Raw genomic sequence first — 16,200 nt, forward strand, 5'->3', positions numbered from 1 at the left:
GGATATTTGAAAATAGAAAAATGTTTGGTGGCCATAATTTATGTGGTTCAAATAGTTCGAAACTGTTAAAATGACGTCGTTTTGGCTTGTTTTGCATTCAAAACGACATCGTTTTGACAGTTTCGGGCCATTCGAGTCACATAATTTGTGGCCACCTACCATTGCTGTTGAAAATAATATGTAATTAGTGGGTAATATATATAAACATCTCTATTATAAACAGTTAGCTTCTCTAAGGAATTATTTGAATGAGACTTGTTAGTTATCCTAACTAATATTATTATATTTTATTTATTTCAGAGCATTAGCTATTACAACAGTTATTTTAATAAATTTTTTAAGGCTAGTGTGGGGGTATATTTTTGTGAATAACAACACGTAGCTAAGGTGGTACCGAAGTGCCAACCGAGGTGCCACGTGTCCTGGTCATAGTGCCGAGGTTATCTGCGAAGATACCGGAATCCGAGGTGAACGGATAAGTTATAAGAGTCCTAGAATTGGAGAAGACCTCAGCCTGTATGTGAGTTTATCTTTATTTATTAGAGAGTCCAGGATGAGCATTGAGTTAGAGTCCAAGAGAGGCTAGGCTTTTAGATGAATCAGGTTAGTGTTGGTTATAAAAGTAAGGCACTCTCGTGGGCCTTTTTTGTATTATGTCTAGTGAGTTAAGTGTTATTTGCTATCTTTGAAAGATAATTGAGTATTGAGTTGATCGTCGGAGTGCTTCCAGGTGGACGAACCACCGCGGAGTCTCATCTTTCTGTGACAGGTCGTTCGGGCGCAATCTATTCTGCCGGTGTTCTCCAGCTGAGTACCTGTTTGGCAGTGTTGTCAGAAATTAACAGCCACAACTAACTATATTTAAACATTCTTGAGAGACTTTTTAACATAGTTTGTATGTATAAATAAGTGTGAGAGCCAGAAAAAAATATATATCAGCTTATTGGGCTAATCCAAAGAAGGCCTGCCAAGGGACCAACTATTGGGCTTATTCGGCCCACCCACCGTCTATAAAAGGAAGACATTTCATGACATATAGGTATGATCTCTCTCTGCTCCACACAGCACACAAACACTTATAATTCTTGATTCTTCATTCATGGATTCTAATTTCATCATTGGAGTGTCCTCGGCCGGTAACTCTGGTTGGATGGCATCAACCATATTTATCTCTTGCAGGTTCATGGAACTACCTTCATTGAATCTCACCAACAATCTATGTGAGAGGATATTTCATGGTCTCACAATTGGCGCCGTCTGTGGGAATCGTCTGAAATAGGTCAACGAAGGAAATAGCAAACATGGTACTGTAAGTAAAAATTTAACAACACTGTGATGGTGATCTATTCTCTCTGATTAAATGAGTTCTTGAATTGTATATATGTATGTGTCTGCGTACAAACTTATGTTGATGAAAAAGTTTTAAAACAGAATAGAATTCATGGGTCTACTTTTACATTCCCATTTTCTCTCTCTAAAAATGGGTTTCACACTTTTCTTGGTGTAAACATCTTTTCGGCAATTCAATAAAGTTGCTCGGCCAAATCCATACGTGGGTCTGCCCATTTATTTATTTATTCTATGTTTCTCAAAACTTAGCTTAAAGCTGATTCTTGACATGTATGCACATGTACCTATGCTAAAACTTTATGTAGAATCTAAGGCTGGGTCTTCAATTTTTTCTCTCTCTAGAATGGATCATGAGTTATGATAAAAATAAATTATTATTCTTATTTAATTAATTGTGGTAGTCGGCTGGCCATATATATATATATATCCATATAAATTCAAACCGTTTGATCTGGAGGCCACTTCAATTGTCATGAATGGCTCATGTTGATGCCGATCAAAATCTCGACAAAACCATTTAGCACCCATAACAAGCTAGCCTCTTCTCGGCGCCGATCACAAATGCAAACATTTTCACCAAAGCTTGACTAGCTGTCAAGAAGCACCCCGACTCTCTGCGTGATCGGCAAATAAAGACCCAACGCTAGCTTCATTATGCCAAGCTCCGAACAGGCTGCGGCCGACAAAATGATTAGATGGTTAACACCGTTACATGGACAAAGCCGATCATGAACACTGAATTTTCCAATTACAATATTGCTCGGCTTCTAGGCTTTTTTGGCATCAAAAATTCGGCATTAAGCACGAAGTATTTTGATTACAGCTAAACGTCATCAATCAACCCATAACCATCTTCATTTCGAGCATTCCAGACAACTTGGTGCTAAAGATCAAATTGTGATTATCGCGGAACGAGTAACAATCACAGCGGTTGTGACAAAAAAATGGAGAATTCCTTATATTTCTCATTTTTTTATATGCACACCCATGAATTATTTAAATGAATTACAAATAAATAAATATTAGAATTCAATAATTGAATTGTTGCTCGTAAACCCATGGTTGGGTCTCAACTCTCTCTCTAAAACTGTTGGTCGGAAAAGTGCCACTCAAAAGCTTCCATTCCCAAAATATATGTATATGTTTTCTTTATGCCTCGCATGCATATGTAAACTCATTAATATCTTGTTAATATTCGGATTTTCTTTTGAAGACGTTGCTCCATAATTTTCTTTCTGTAAAGAACTAAGATTCACTAATCGCACCACCAAAGCTGGGGCAACAAAGTGTGACTGATTCGGCAATAAAGTGCGTTCACCGACATCAAAGTAGCTCGTTCACTACTTTGGGTCACCGCCGATTTCCCAAACTCACCAAGAGGACTCGTGACAATCTCTCGGCAAAAGGTGCAAGCCATTTGGTGTCAATGAAAGGCCGAGAAAAATTTTCGCTGAGCATGCATAAAATCAAAGCTCATTCCGACCACACCAAGGTTCTTCGGCAAGCTCACCTATGTCACTCAGCCATGTCATCATGCAAGAACAACGCAACATTGCTTATTAACCCTGCAAGTCGGCTTCTCATTCGGCATATTGTCCACTGCATATTAACATTGTAAACTCTGGATATTATCAACTCAGCTTCGGCAAATTATTCGGCAAGTATTCGGAAACATTACACCGCGACATTGCTTATTCGGCAACATTGCTTATCAAACTCAGCAAATTCGGCATATCATTCGGCATCTTATCAACTATTAGTTCTTTGCATATTATGTCGGCTTCGGCAACATTATTCGGCTTTGGCAACTTACTTGACAACTTATTCGGCAAGTATTCGGAAACATTACACCGCGACATTGCTTATTCGGCTAACATTTTTGGTAACAATATCTGACCAATATTGCTTACTCAGCAAGACTACTCGGTCACACCTACGTCAACAGCAGCGGACATTCTCGGAACAATTACAATTATTAATTTAACCACCTATTCGGCAAAAATCTCATGATTTTTCGGAGTACAATATTGCTTGGGGCTACTATCTCGGCATAGAACTAACATCTCGGCCTATCAAAATCAACTTCTAAATATACTAGAGGATTCGTGTCAACTTAAAAGTTCAAACCTACTAACCCATGGAGCCAAAAAGTAACCGACGCTCGCTAGTATTAGCTGAACGTACCAAAGTTTCAGCAAACTGAAATTTTCAACATTATCGAAATCAAGTTTTGACCATATCAGTGTGAAGTAGTCATTGAGACTAATCCAACGCACCAAACCGTGTCGAAATCGGAGCACAGACAAAGCCGTATGGGCCGTTGCAATTTGCCAAGCAATTTTAGTTCTTCGCTAGAGAAGACGACCATAAGTTGGCAGCCAAATAAAGTCTTACGTGTGTTGCGGCTATGCTCCACTTGGTTGAAGAACAATCAAGTTCAAATATATTTCTTGCCGAATGCAAACAACAAGGTGTGGCAAATTGGTTAAGTCCTACTCCTTCTCTATATAGGCATGAGTTCAAGTCTTGTTGGTAACTTTTATTTTTTGACAAGCCTTCTAGTGTGTCAGTGAAATTATCTAGTGCTTCGCGGAGCCTAATTCTCCACCGATCTAAGCTGTCAGATCCATTTTGGCTAAAATTACGTCATTCGGAGTCTAATTCCAACGATCCAATAGTCGTTTCCAACTATTTTGAGCCTTCTGAACACATCCGTACGGTTTGATTTTGCAAATTCTATACCACAAATTTATAGATTTTTATATGCAATGCTACATATCGCAACTAAAATAACATTTTTGCCGCCACGCTTGGAGTTTGCTCAATGTCGAATTCACCAACTACATCTTATTTGGCGACTTTCTGCCTATCTCCCAGCCCGACTCATTTGTCACCAAAGGATGAATTCCTTTCGAATAACAACTGTCATTCAACAACATTGGGGCACGGAATCCGTTTTAACAATTTGTTCTTGGTCTACTCCTCGGCACTTTTGGCCTGCGTTAAAGCTGCATTTCTTCCGAATAACTAATGTCATTCGCAAGAAATGGGGCAATAGTGATCTAATGTTACATGTTTGCAACAATGGAAGCAATTCTACCACCAATTCGGCAACTTGGCAGCTCAATCTCCATTTAGTCGCTTCAAAACCTACTGCGTAAAAACCTATGCATCATTCATACACCTGCAACTGAGTCACTATTGTTCTCGGCGACTCCGGAGTACACAAACATATTTCCCACTTCCCCCAATAATCCAGTCGGCCGAGTATCAATAACAAATCTGAAATCACCTTGAAGTCCAATTCTACAAATTTTGTGCCTCTCGCATCTAATGTTGAGATCAACGACTTGGAATGTTCAGGTGTTACAAGATTGCTCAACGGTCATATCATATCTGATCGACATGCAATTTCAATAGTAGGATCTTGGGGCTAGGAAATAATCCTCCATCTTTCCCGATCGTTCATTTCGCTACCTTGGCCATTTATTGCCCACTGGGACATTTTAGCCAATTTTTCGCTTTCTAATTGGGGCATATCAGTTGATCATCATCTCAGCATGTCTGCTATGCATGCATACTCAGCCCACTTGATACAAGAATTACACAACGACAATTACTTGACTTCCAAACTCTTGCTTCTTTTCACATAGTTTTGGGGCAATACACAATTATACTACACATTCGGCTACACACTCGGCATTTGGCACAGGCAATCATTGACATAGGGTATTATCCTCTTGCAATGTCTGCAATTGATTGCCACCTAACACCAACAGCTGCCTCCATATTTTGGAGCTTTCCGTACTTGGCACATAGAAATATCTTTAGCTCGGCACAGAAGTTTATATTCTGAAGCAATTTTCGCACCAGGCAATACCCTACACTCTCGCCCGGGGGTTCTAATACCGCGGCTACACTATCGCCCGGGGGTCCTAATACCGTGGCCTACACTCTCGCCCGAGGGTTATAATACCGTGGCTTACACTCTCGCCCGGGGGTCCTAATACCATGGCTTACACCCTCGGCCGAGAGTTATAATACCGCGACCTACACCCTCATACCGTGGCCCATCGTTGAAGAGATACCGGATGTAGACCCAAGGGGTCCCTTTGTTAGACCTATATGGTCCCATTGTGCATTATTGATGTACCACATATATTTGTACATACACTCATACATACATACATTCATCCAGTCATTCATTCATTCATGTTATTTATTTATCAACTGTATTCTTTGTCAAGAGACCTAACATCTGTTTGAACAGCTTAACTCGGCAATAAAAACTCTCATTTCTTCTATCGAAGACAATGAAAGTTTTGGGGCAATTGTGAGAGCCATAAAAAAATATATATCAGCTTATTGGGCTAATCCAAAGAAGGCCTGCCAAGAGACTAATTATTGGGCTTGTTCGATGTGAAAATCCGCATTTAATTATTCATAATAATAATAATTAATTAATTAATTATATCCAGAGTTTATTTGAAATATATGTTAGTATAAAAGTTAGTTTTAAATTAACACAATTCAATCCCTAACAAAGATATTATTAAGAATAATAATTTTGTGGATGTTTAATATTTGTTGTTTATAAATTGTTTTAATAAGGATTCAACATAATAATTATCTTTGATAAATAACTTAGTTAAAAACCTTAATTTTAATAAACCCATACAAATACACACACACCAAAAAAAAAAAAAAATTTGTGGCAGTAGAATGCCACCTACTTGTTTGCATGGTGGTATAGGAACCATAACCCATCATCCTTCTTATAATTTAGAGAAAGGGAATAGATATAATAATGAAAAGAATGTGTGAGAGAGAGAGAGCCTCAGAGAAGTGACTTTTATAAATTCATATCATGCACAGTGTTTATACACACTGTGTTCGTGTTTTCAAAGACTAATAAATAAAAATAAAAAAATAGAGGGAATTCTTGTGGAAGAAGATGAGGAGGTTGAGATTGCATATTTTCCTATCATTTCATTATTCCATTTCAATTCTACAACTAAGTAAGAAAATCTTCTCAACCCTCTCATTTTTTTATATATTTGAAATTTTCAGATTATATACATATGATAAAATGTCTAAACTTGTAGGTAGAATTTTATTTATAGTTGCATGAAAATTTATGACGGTACTCAAATATTGGTAGTCTGAAAATCATGATAATATTGTGAAATTTGGACTTGCAAGTGTAGTTTATGCCATTAAAAAGATTATTGAAGATGTTATTTGACCCTTTAAATCGGCCAGATAGGTGTACGAATTTTTAGACAATTTTATACTCAAAATTTGAAGATGATTTCTTCTACAAAGTTGTTGATAATGGCGTCTAGTTTATCCACAAATTTTTTCAACAATTATTAAAATTTATACAAATTTGTAACCAAATCTGGAGCTATAGGCAGATTTTACTATGTGTTTGAAAAATCATTAAAAATTTTATATTAAACCAAATCTGGTAATTTCTAAACAAAAAATGAAATTTGAGAAGTCTAGTTTTATAATAAATTTTTAGATCATGGAATCGATTTATAAATTTAAGTATGGAGTTAATTTAAGAAAATGTGATAAATCTATGTCATAAATTTTCTTGGAATTTTTCAGAATTATTTATAATTTATTTTTGAAAAATGCTTTGAAAAATGACCATAACAAGTTTATTGAGTATTCTGTAGATTTATATGAATTTTAGAGTTGTATAAGTAATTTATTTATAATTTTAATTACGAGTTATGCATTCTGAAAATTCTGGCAGATTAAGGAGGAATAAAAAATTATCTCTCCAATTGTTTATTTGGACAAAAATTTAATATTGTGCCAATCTAATCTTGTAGATTAAAAATCCATGCATGTGTGTGATTATGATTTATTTTTTTTTGGTATCTACATTATTATTTCATACCATATTTTAAATAAATTGTTTATTTAAATTTTGTACAATTGTTTATTATTGTGTGACATATGTAATATTATATGTTGGGATTTTAATGAGTTGGTATAACATTATTGGTAATTAAAATTTTGAATTTTTGTGAATATCTCAACAAATAAAGAAAACACGAAATTTAATCAATGATACATTAAAATGTAAAAGTGATGGGGTGAGCCCGGTTTAGAATCTTGCGCAAGTGAGTTGCGAACCCTAACATGGCACGGGAAGGTATTTCGGCTCTTATCGGTGTAGGCGATATAAGGTTGGTGGTACATGTGTCACAACATAGAGCGTTCCCTTGGGGCAGACCATGATGTCACGACTCGGGCACGTAACTCTGGTACGTGGGCATCATTGGTAGTTACAATAAGTAACATTTAAATATTTGACCAAGGGGGAGTCAGAATTACCCGTGGCCATTGCTTAGTGGTTGAGTGAAAATAGTGCTCTACGGGGAGTTACTTAAATTTATCTGATAAACTAAATCTATGAAAATTTTAAAAAAAGAAAGGTGAGCATATTCCTTATGATGAAATACGGCTTCCGTTTGTTATATATATATATTTGATTTATTATTATCTATTGTTGTTATTTCAACTGATAACATTCCTTTTATACTTACCAAGTGTTACTTGTTATTCTGTTACAATACATTATTCATAAATTGTGAGTATTATTATTGGGGTGAGTATTTTTGGATTATAGTATCTTATTGAGCTTATCGCTCACTGGCATTCCTGTTGCCGTGGCACACTACAACAAAAAACATTTTTGGCGACGCTTTTTAGCAACCAAACAAAAATTTAGTTGCCAAAGATACATCATTGGCGACAGAATAGTTGTTGTCACTAAAAACTAAACTTTTGGCGACGAATTTAAAATTTTGGTCACTATTGAGTTTGGCGCCAAGTGTTTTTTTTGGGCGGGAGCGCTAAAAATAATTTGGTCGCCAAATTATTTTTAGCGACAAAAATTTTAGTCGCTAATTATATGTATTTGGTGACAAGCATAATTTGGTCGCCAAAAATTTAAATAATATGTATGGCAACCAAATTTATTTGGTTGCCAATAAATTATTTGTTTTTACTCTAATTTTTTATTGCCAAAAATAATTGACTGAGTGAATAAACAAACAATTGGTCATCACTTTCCTTCTCACTTTCTCACTCCATCTGAAACGGCACACACGGGTCGATCCAAGTAATGTCTTCTTCTTTTCTTCTTCTTCTCTCTCTCTTTCCCCTTCTCCCTCTTGCTCTGCTGCATCACCGAATGTGAAAGGCACCGGAGCGCTGTTGACAGCAGCGCTGCACGGCAGCAGATCGCACCCTCTTTTTGGGTCGATCCCCTCTTCTCTTCTCTATCTCTGATATGTTGAATGTAGTCCCTTTCCCTCTTGCTTTCTCGAGCCGTCGGATGCCAATAGCACAACACCGCTGGGCAGCAGCAACGCTGGGCGGCAGATCGATGCCCTCTTCTTTGGGTCGATGCCCTCTTCTCTCCTCTGGGCCAAATGTTGGCGTTGTTGTTGGTGTTGGGTTGTGATTTATAATGAACACTTTGAAAAACATGGTATTATTATTACTAATCTGTTGCAAATCTCATTCTTACCCCTGATGGTTATGGAGTCGATTTTACTATATCTGTCAAACTAATTGAAGATAATTCTCTCCTTTTTGGCATGTTTCTTCATGAATGTGTATACAAATCTCAAACTTGTAATCTGTAATTGCTTATGCCATATACCATATACCATTTAGTGGAGGAGTGGATTTGAGTTATGCATGTTACTCACCTTTCCTTGTTATATGCTGCGCTTGGGTTTTTAGTTTTTCCCCCTGTTCTACTTTGGGTATCAGCACCTGTTTTTGCATTTGTTGAATGCTCTTAGTTCACATGTTGCACTTAGTTCCAGGACAATGAATTATATCAAGTTGAACTTATCTGTTTTGGTGCCTTTTGGCGGTCTTTTTATGCAGAGGTGTTGGCCCATTTGGTCCAGATATGGTCCGCAAGTATACTAGTGCTAGATTTGGTTCATATTCAACTGGCCAAGTTTTGAATGAAGAGGAGTCCAAATTACTATCAGGTATTTAAATGGTTTAACTTTTTGTCTGTGGCACATTTTGACTACAATAATCTAATAGTTGCTATTTCAATTGAAGAATATGTGTACCACACATTGGCGGTCAAAGCCAGTGGAGAGCTGTGTTTAAAATATATATTTGCATTTGGAGCATTTACTCGGGTGCCTCTTTTAGAAAGGTGCGGTGATTCTCCTCCTAAACTTGTTTAATGGATTTGTAAAAGATAATTGCTGCCAAATGGCATGAATTCATCATGTAGAAATGATAGTGTGTTTTTTAGCAAGTAAATAAAAAGAAATGAAAGTGCATTTAAATTCCCCACCTAAGAAGGGTTGGAAGGTAGTGAGTGACTATTATATAATGATCTCATTCCTTTGGGGTGCAGTGCATCCGAATGGAAAGTGCCAACGACATTTATATATGGCTACGAAGATTGGATGTCTTACGAAGGGGCCCAAGATGCTCGCAAGCATATGAAGGTCCCTTGTGAAATTATAAGGATCCCTTAGGTTTCTCTCTCTCTCTTCCCCTCTAAATTTGTCAAACTGTGCCTTTTCAGTTTCATAAAAGATCTGTTATATGTTTTTAGATTTTCTTAGCTAGTTTTTGAAGGTTGAGTTTTTGTGGGCTTGCTTTACATTAACTTGGCTTTTTGCTCTCTCTCTTCTCTCTCTCTCTCTCTCTCTCTCTCTCTCTCTCTCTCTCTCTCTCTCTCTCTCTCTCTCTATCTCACACACACACACACACACACATTTGTTTTCTAAATAGCACAAAGGACCCAGGGCAGAAGTCATTCATTCAGCTTTACAATTGGCCAAGGATCCATTATTAAAGGTAAAATTTATTATCGTATAATGCTGTATCTATTTAAATTATGTATTCGACTTGTGTATACATGCATCTTCAATTGTAGGCCCTTTTATTTTCCCTTTTTTATTTTATTTTATTTTTTAACAACATTTTGTGTATTTTAACCATATGATAGCATTGGATTCTCAATTTAGAAATGTTTTTCGGCACGAAGTTGGAGGACTTGATTTAACATTTAAAAATGCATTATTCCAATGCATCAGAAAACTTTTGAGATTGAATTGTTTGTCTTGATAAATTGCCCTAACAATCCCATTCATTACTCTCTCTGTCTCTCTCTTTCTCTCTAATATGACTTGTATCAATTATAGAAACATTTTTCACTGTATGATGGACATGTTATCAAGATCATAGTTATAAATCCTGTTTTTGACTGGCCAAAATGGCTCAGTATGCACCAAGGTTGCTATTCGTTCTTTCATGATGTTGCGCCCAAGGTTTATTCATCCAAATACAGGTGCTGCTTCAAATGTCACTGCACCGTCACAGGCTTCAAGAGCTGCAGTGGTGCCAAATGCAAGCAGTCAACCAACAGCTGCCTTAGTAGTTCCAGTTTTTGATTTCTATAGTGGGCTCCCAAGGAAACCATCTCTCTTAAGAGTTAGGGAATTTGAAATTTGACAACAAAAAATAGATGCTCTCATGAGACCTATGAACCAATTTTTGTACAAAGTTCAAGTTCTGTTAGTAGATTTTATTTTTTTATTTTTTTCTTTATTGTTGAACTATGGCTTTTGATATATCTTGCACAAGACCTTGAGCTCTACAAAGAACTCCTTGGACTTGTTAGATCTCATTTTCTTAATCTACAAAGAACTGCTTGGATGATTTAATTCCATATAGGTATGGCTACTATCTCTCTATTGGCCGTGATGGCTATTGTAGGTTTAATGCTAGTTGGTTTGTATGGTGGGATGTGTGGGTTTTGAGAGGAACTAGAGAAAAGAAAATGAGAGTTTAGGAAGGAGACTAGTAGAGTTTAAGAAGGAACTAGAGTTTAGGAATGAGAGTTTCAAAGAAAGGATGATTTATTATCCCTACGTTTTTGAGATTGCTGCTATATTTTGTTTTAATCTGGGGACCAAAGATATGTTTTAATTTCATTATCCTAATGTTAAACTCTTATTACGTTTCCTAAGAACACTATAATGCTATACTAGAAATGTCACACATCTCATAATTTACTTTTGCAATATCAGACAACTAATTATCACTAAATATCATCGGCAGTAAAGTATGATTTGTGGGCACAATGCTAGCAAACTATTCATATTCATTCTAGTTTTTATTTGAGGAACTTTTTTTACCTTAAATGTAAGTAAAAGAAACCTCAAGTTTATGATTTAGGCCCTTCTGATTTCAATTTAGTCATGAAAATAAAGTTAGCACTTTGGATTACATCTCATTCCAGTGGTAGCTCCTACTCAATTGATATTTGCTCTTGTTTTGGAACCTTGAAATTGGATTTCATCAGTATTCCATAATGACATAATTTAAGTTAGGTTTTGGTTAGATAATATGTGACTGATTTACAAATTTATAGAGATATTTCTTGTAATTAGTTCATATATGCCAAGTTTAACTGGTGAATCATGTGTTACTTTTTGATTTTGGTATATTGAAATTTTGTAATTCACCGTAGGAAAACTTGCTCTCAATTTGTTCATCTATAATGTGAAACCAATGTTTTTAGACCAAGACCTTGATTATTAACATTTTAACATTATAATTTTTTTTTTCATATGTTTGACAGATTGGCAATGGATGGAATATAGTTCGAGGAGCATCAAATAATTACATTTTGAATTTTGGATATATTTTGTCATAGGTTTTTGTTATGAATTTGCAAGCTTGGAAGGTTTTTTGGAATTACATGTTTGAAGTTTTTTCCATATGTTTGACAGATTGGCAATGGATGCAATATAGTTCGGGGAGCATCAAAGGATTACATTTTGAATTTTTTAATATATTTTGTCATAGGTTTTTGTTATGAATTTGTAAGCTTAAAAGGTTTTTGGGCATTACATGTTTGAAGTTTGGGATTGTAAGAGATTTGTACTTAAATTAGATGTTTTGGATTTGATATCTTTATATTTAATATGGTTCTACTTTTGAATTAAGTTTATATTTTGGATGCTTTGCACAAGTGTGTTAATTTGAATTATATTTTGCTTGTATTTATAGGTTTTTGAATTATATATTGAACAGGGAAATTGTTAAAAAAAATTTATAAATAATGAATTTTTGGTGATAAATTTTTTTAGTTGTAAATTTACTTTTGGTGAAAATTTATGTATGTTGCTGAAAGTATGTGTCCATAATTTTTTTAGCAACCCAAAACTTGATTGGTCGCCAAAAGTTTTAACATTCAACAACCAATTTTTTTAGTCACTGAAGGATATTTTTAGCGACACATTTATATGTCGCTGAAACTTAACATGTCATCAGCTCAAGGCTACTTTAGTGACTAAATGTTAATTTATGGTGACGAAATTTTAGTCTTTTGGCGACCGAAATATTTGGTCGCCAATTTATTTATAAAGGCAACCAAAATTGATTTGGTCGCTGAAGCACTTAGTGACAGGGCTTCAGCGACCAATTTTGTTCATGTTGCGGATACTTTCAGCAACCAAAATTACACTTTTGGTGACTAAAAAACAAGTCGCTAAAAGTGTTTTTTGTTGTAGTGGCATTTTATGCCAAGTACTGAAGAAATCGAAGAAAACACCGAGGCCTTGTAAGGCATCACTCGGCCTTGGTTAGCTTGAAGAGTGCCAAGTTCCATGAACTATTTTCTAAAATTTCTAGTTTTTCTCCAGTTTTCTTTTATTTGTGTCATTCCTTTTATGTACAAAGACTAAGTTGTGATGTAAGAACTTTAAATTTTGGGTTGTTAATTAATGGATGTTAGTAATATTGGTGGCAATATTGATTTTAAATTCTAAATCTTATTATGATGTCCTTAAATTTTGAGGTGTCACATTCGGCCCGCCCACCCACCGTCTATAAAAGGAAGGCATCTTATGACATATAGATATGATCTCTCTCTGCTCCACACAGCACACAAGCACTTATAATTCTTGATTCTTCATTCATGGATTCTAACTTCATTATCGGAGTGTCCCCGGCCGGTAACCCCGGTTGGGTGGCATCAACCATATTTATCTCTTGCAGGTTCATGGAACTACCTTCGTTGAATCTCACCAACAATTTATGTGAGATGATATTTCATGGTTTCACAATAAGTAAAATAAATAGTAACATTAGAATACATAGATTAAAAAAAAATTAGGCAAAATAAAGATCTACTTTCTTTTTTTTATTATTAATATTTTAACTAGTAAAAAATTAAAAGTATTTTTGAAGTTCTTTTCACTCTATTATAGAATTTGTCAAATGTCACTAAGACCATCTCCAATAGTGAATAGGTAAAATAAATAACTAAAATTATAGTTAGCAATGAATAGTGTAAAATAGCAATAGGATATCAATATTACTCTAATGGTCAAATTGCCATTTTTTAAGCTTAATCAACTTTCGGATGGCCGTTTGGGTGGTTGTCTAGGTGGTCATTTAAATTGACAGCTTTTACAAATATTAGGTAGTCATCTCGGTAGTTGTCCATGCAACAAACATTAGGTGATCATTTGGGTGGTTGTCCAGATAGTCACCCAAAATTTGTTATACTGGCGACTTTAGCTATAGGTAAAACGTGTACCAAATTTGACACAAGATATAATAATTGCTATATTTAACAGCTTTTATAACAAATAGTTGGAATACCATATTTTTCCACGCCTGTTATATTTTGCTTTTAGTAGCTCATTTAATGAATTAATAGAGATGCTCTAAGAAAGGATAAAATGTTGATGTATGCCTTTTCAAATAATTATTAAGTTGGCCAAAGAGAAATCAGCTTTCATTTTGCCCATATAGAATTTAGAGGAAATATCACTTTGTCGCCAAAATTATTACGCAAAAATTAATTTGGCATTTAGACATATTATTATTTTAATTTAATTCTTTATTTTTTTTAAAAATTTGATCAATTTATCTTTCGCGGTCAGTATCCATCTATAATCAAACGAAACTTACTAATGTGTTATCAAACTTTATTTGGAACTCATTTTATCCCTCCAAACTATCTCTTAAAAATCAATTAGCCCCCTCAAATATTAAAAAAAAAAAAATTAAATATTTAGTAAATCACCTGGTTTGATTCTAATTTTTTGAAAATTCACCTAGTTTTTTTGTTTTCACTAAATTGTTTTAATATTTTAAATCCTTTTTTTAGTTTTTAGATACACTTAGCACTCGTTTGAAAAGACGTTACAGTACTAAAATAGTCACAAAAATACAAAATATGCTAAAAAGTTAATAAGACAAAATATCATATCTAAACCATAATCATTTCATTTCTTCTTGTACAAAAGCCAAAAAATTCAAAAAACTCATCCCAAACGAGACTTTTTAGTCCCAAACTAATCTAGCCAAAAAGTCAAAAAGCCAATCTACATCCTCAACGAACCCTTAATATAAATACAATTTAAAAGTATAATATTTGTGAAAAAAATATTTAAAAATTTACTAAATACCAAAAATATAAAAAATCTAAAAATTTAGTATATTTTTGTATTCTTGTCTATTTATTATTTTTAAATATTTTTTAACAAATATTTTATTTTTTAGGTATATCTAGGTTAGGAGAATATAAAAAGTAAAAAAATTGTTTAAAACATTACAAAAATTCACTAAACAAAAACGCGAAAAGCAAAATTCTTAATTTTTAGAAAATTAAATTTAGAAAATATTTTCAAAAATTTGGAACCAAACAATAATTTTTCATCTAAAAATTGAAAAAAATTAAATTTTAAATAAAAAAATTGAGTATTAGTCACGTTGAGTATTCTTTAGACAATAATTGAATTTCAAATTTTTTTTACCTGTTCAGTTTTGAAATTATTATTAATCGATCAATTCTATTGGAATTAATTTGGGGAATAAACTAGTTAAAATTGGGTGCATACACACACACATAGAGTAGCCAAGAAATTTTTAGCTCAATTAATTTTTCCAAGATTGACTCAAGACAATTTGAGACTTAAAATGATAATTTTAAATGAGGATTATAAATATTTTTTTTTATTTTTTTGCAAAGAATATTATTTAATTTTTTTCATTATTTAGATAATTTTTTTTTTAATATTTGGAGGGCTAATTGATTTTTAAAATATAGTTTGGAGGATTAAATGAAATTTCAAATGAAATTTGATACCGAGTCAACAAGTTCCGTTTAATTGTAGATAAAAACAGACGGTGAGAAATAAATTGATCAAATTTAAAAAAAATTCGGTGTCAAATTAAATAATGCAAAGTTTAGGTGAAGGACAAAATGATATTCCCTCTAGAATTTAAATAATTTGTGATTAACTTTAGTTAATTGTAAAGTAAATTTTATATTGGTCCACGTAGGATATATTTCTCAATTAATTTCAAACAAAAATAGAATGAAAATACTTTATAGGATATATTATAAATACGCCCCTATGATTTATTTAAAATATAAATTGTCCCATGTAATTTTAAAAATTACAAATACACTTTTATCATAATTTTTTATCTAATAGAATTAACAAAAAAATAAAATTCCTAACTACTCTCCTATAACAATAATAAAATTATCAAAATTGTTAATTGTATTATATTTCTAATATCATTAAAAACTGTTCATTAATTTCATGATTTAATAATAAAATGAGTCATTTGTTATGTATTTAAAAATTTAAAGAGATAAAATATAATTTCTATATTTATAAAAAATAATTCATATTTTAAATAAAACTCGAGAGTGGTATATCTATAATTTATCTTACTTTCTATGATGATATTTAATAAAAGAATCCTAAGACCAAAATATATATATATTAATTGTGTGAGGCAACGAATAGC

The sequence above is a fragment of the Camellia sinensis genome, chromosome 2, assembly GCF_055761805.1.
Source record: "Camellia sinensis isolate YWXY chromosome 2, ASM5576180v1, whole genome shotgun sequence".
NCBI lineage: Eukaryota > Viridiplantae > Streptophyta > Magnoliopsida > Ericales > Theaceae > Camellia > Camellia sinensis.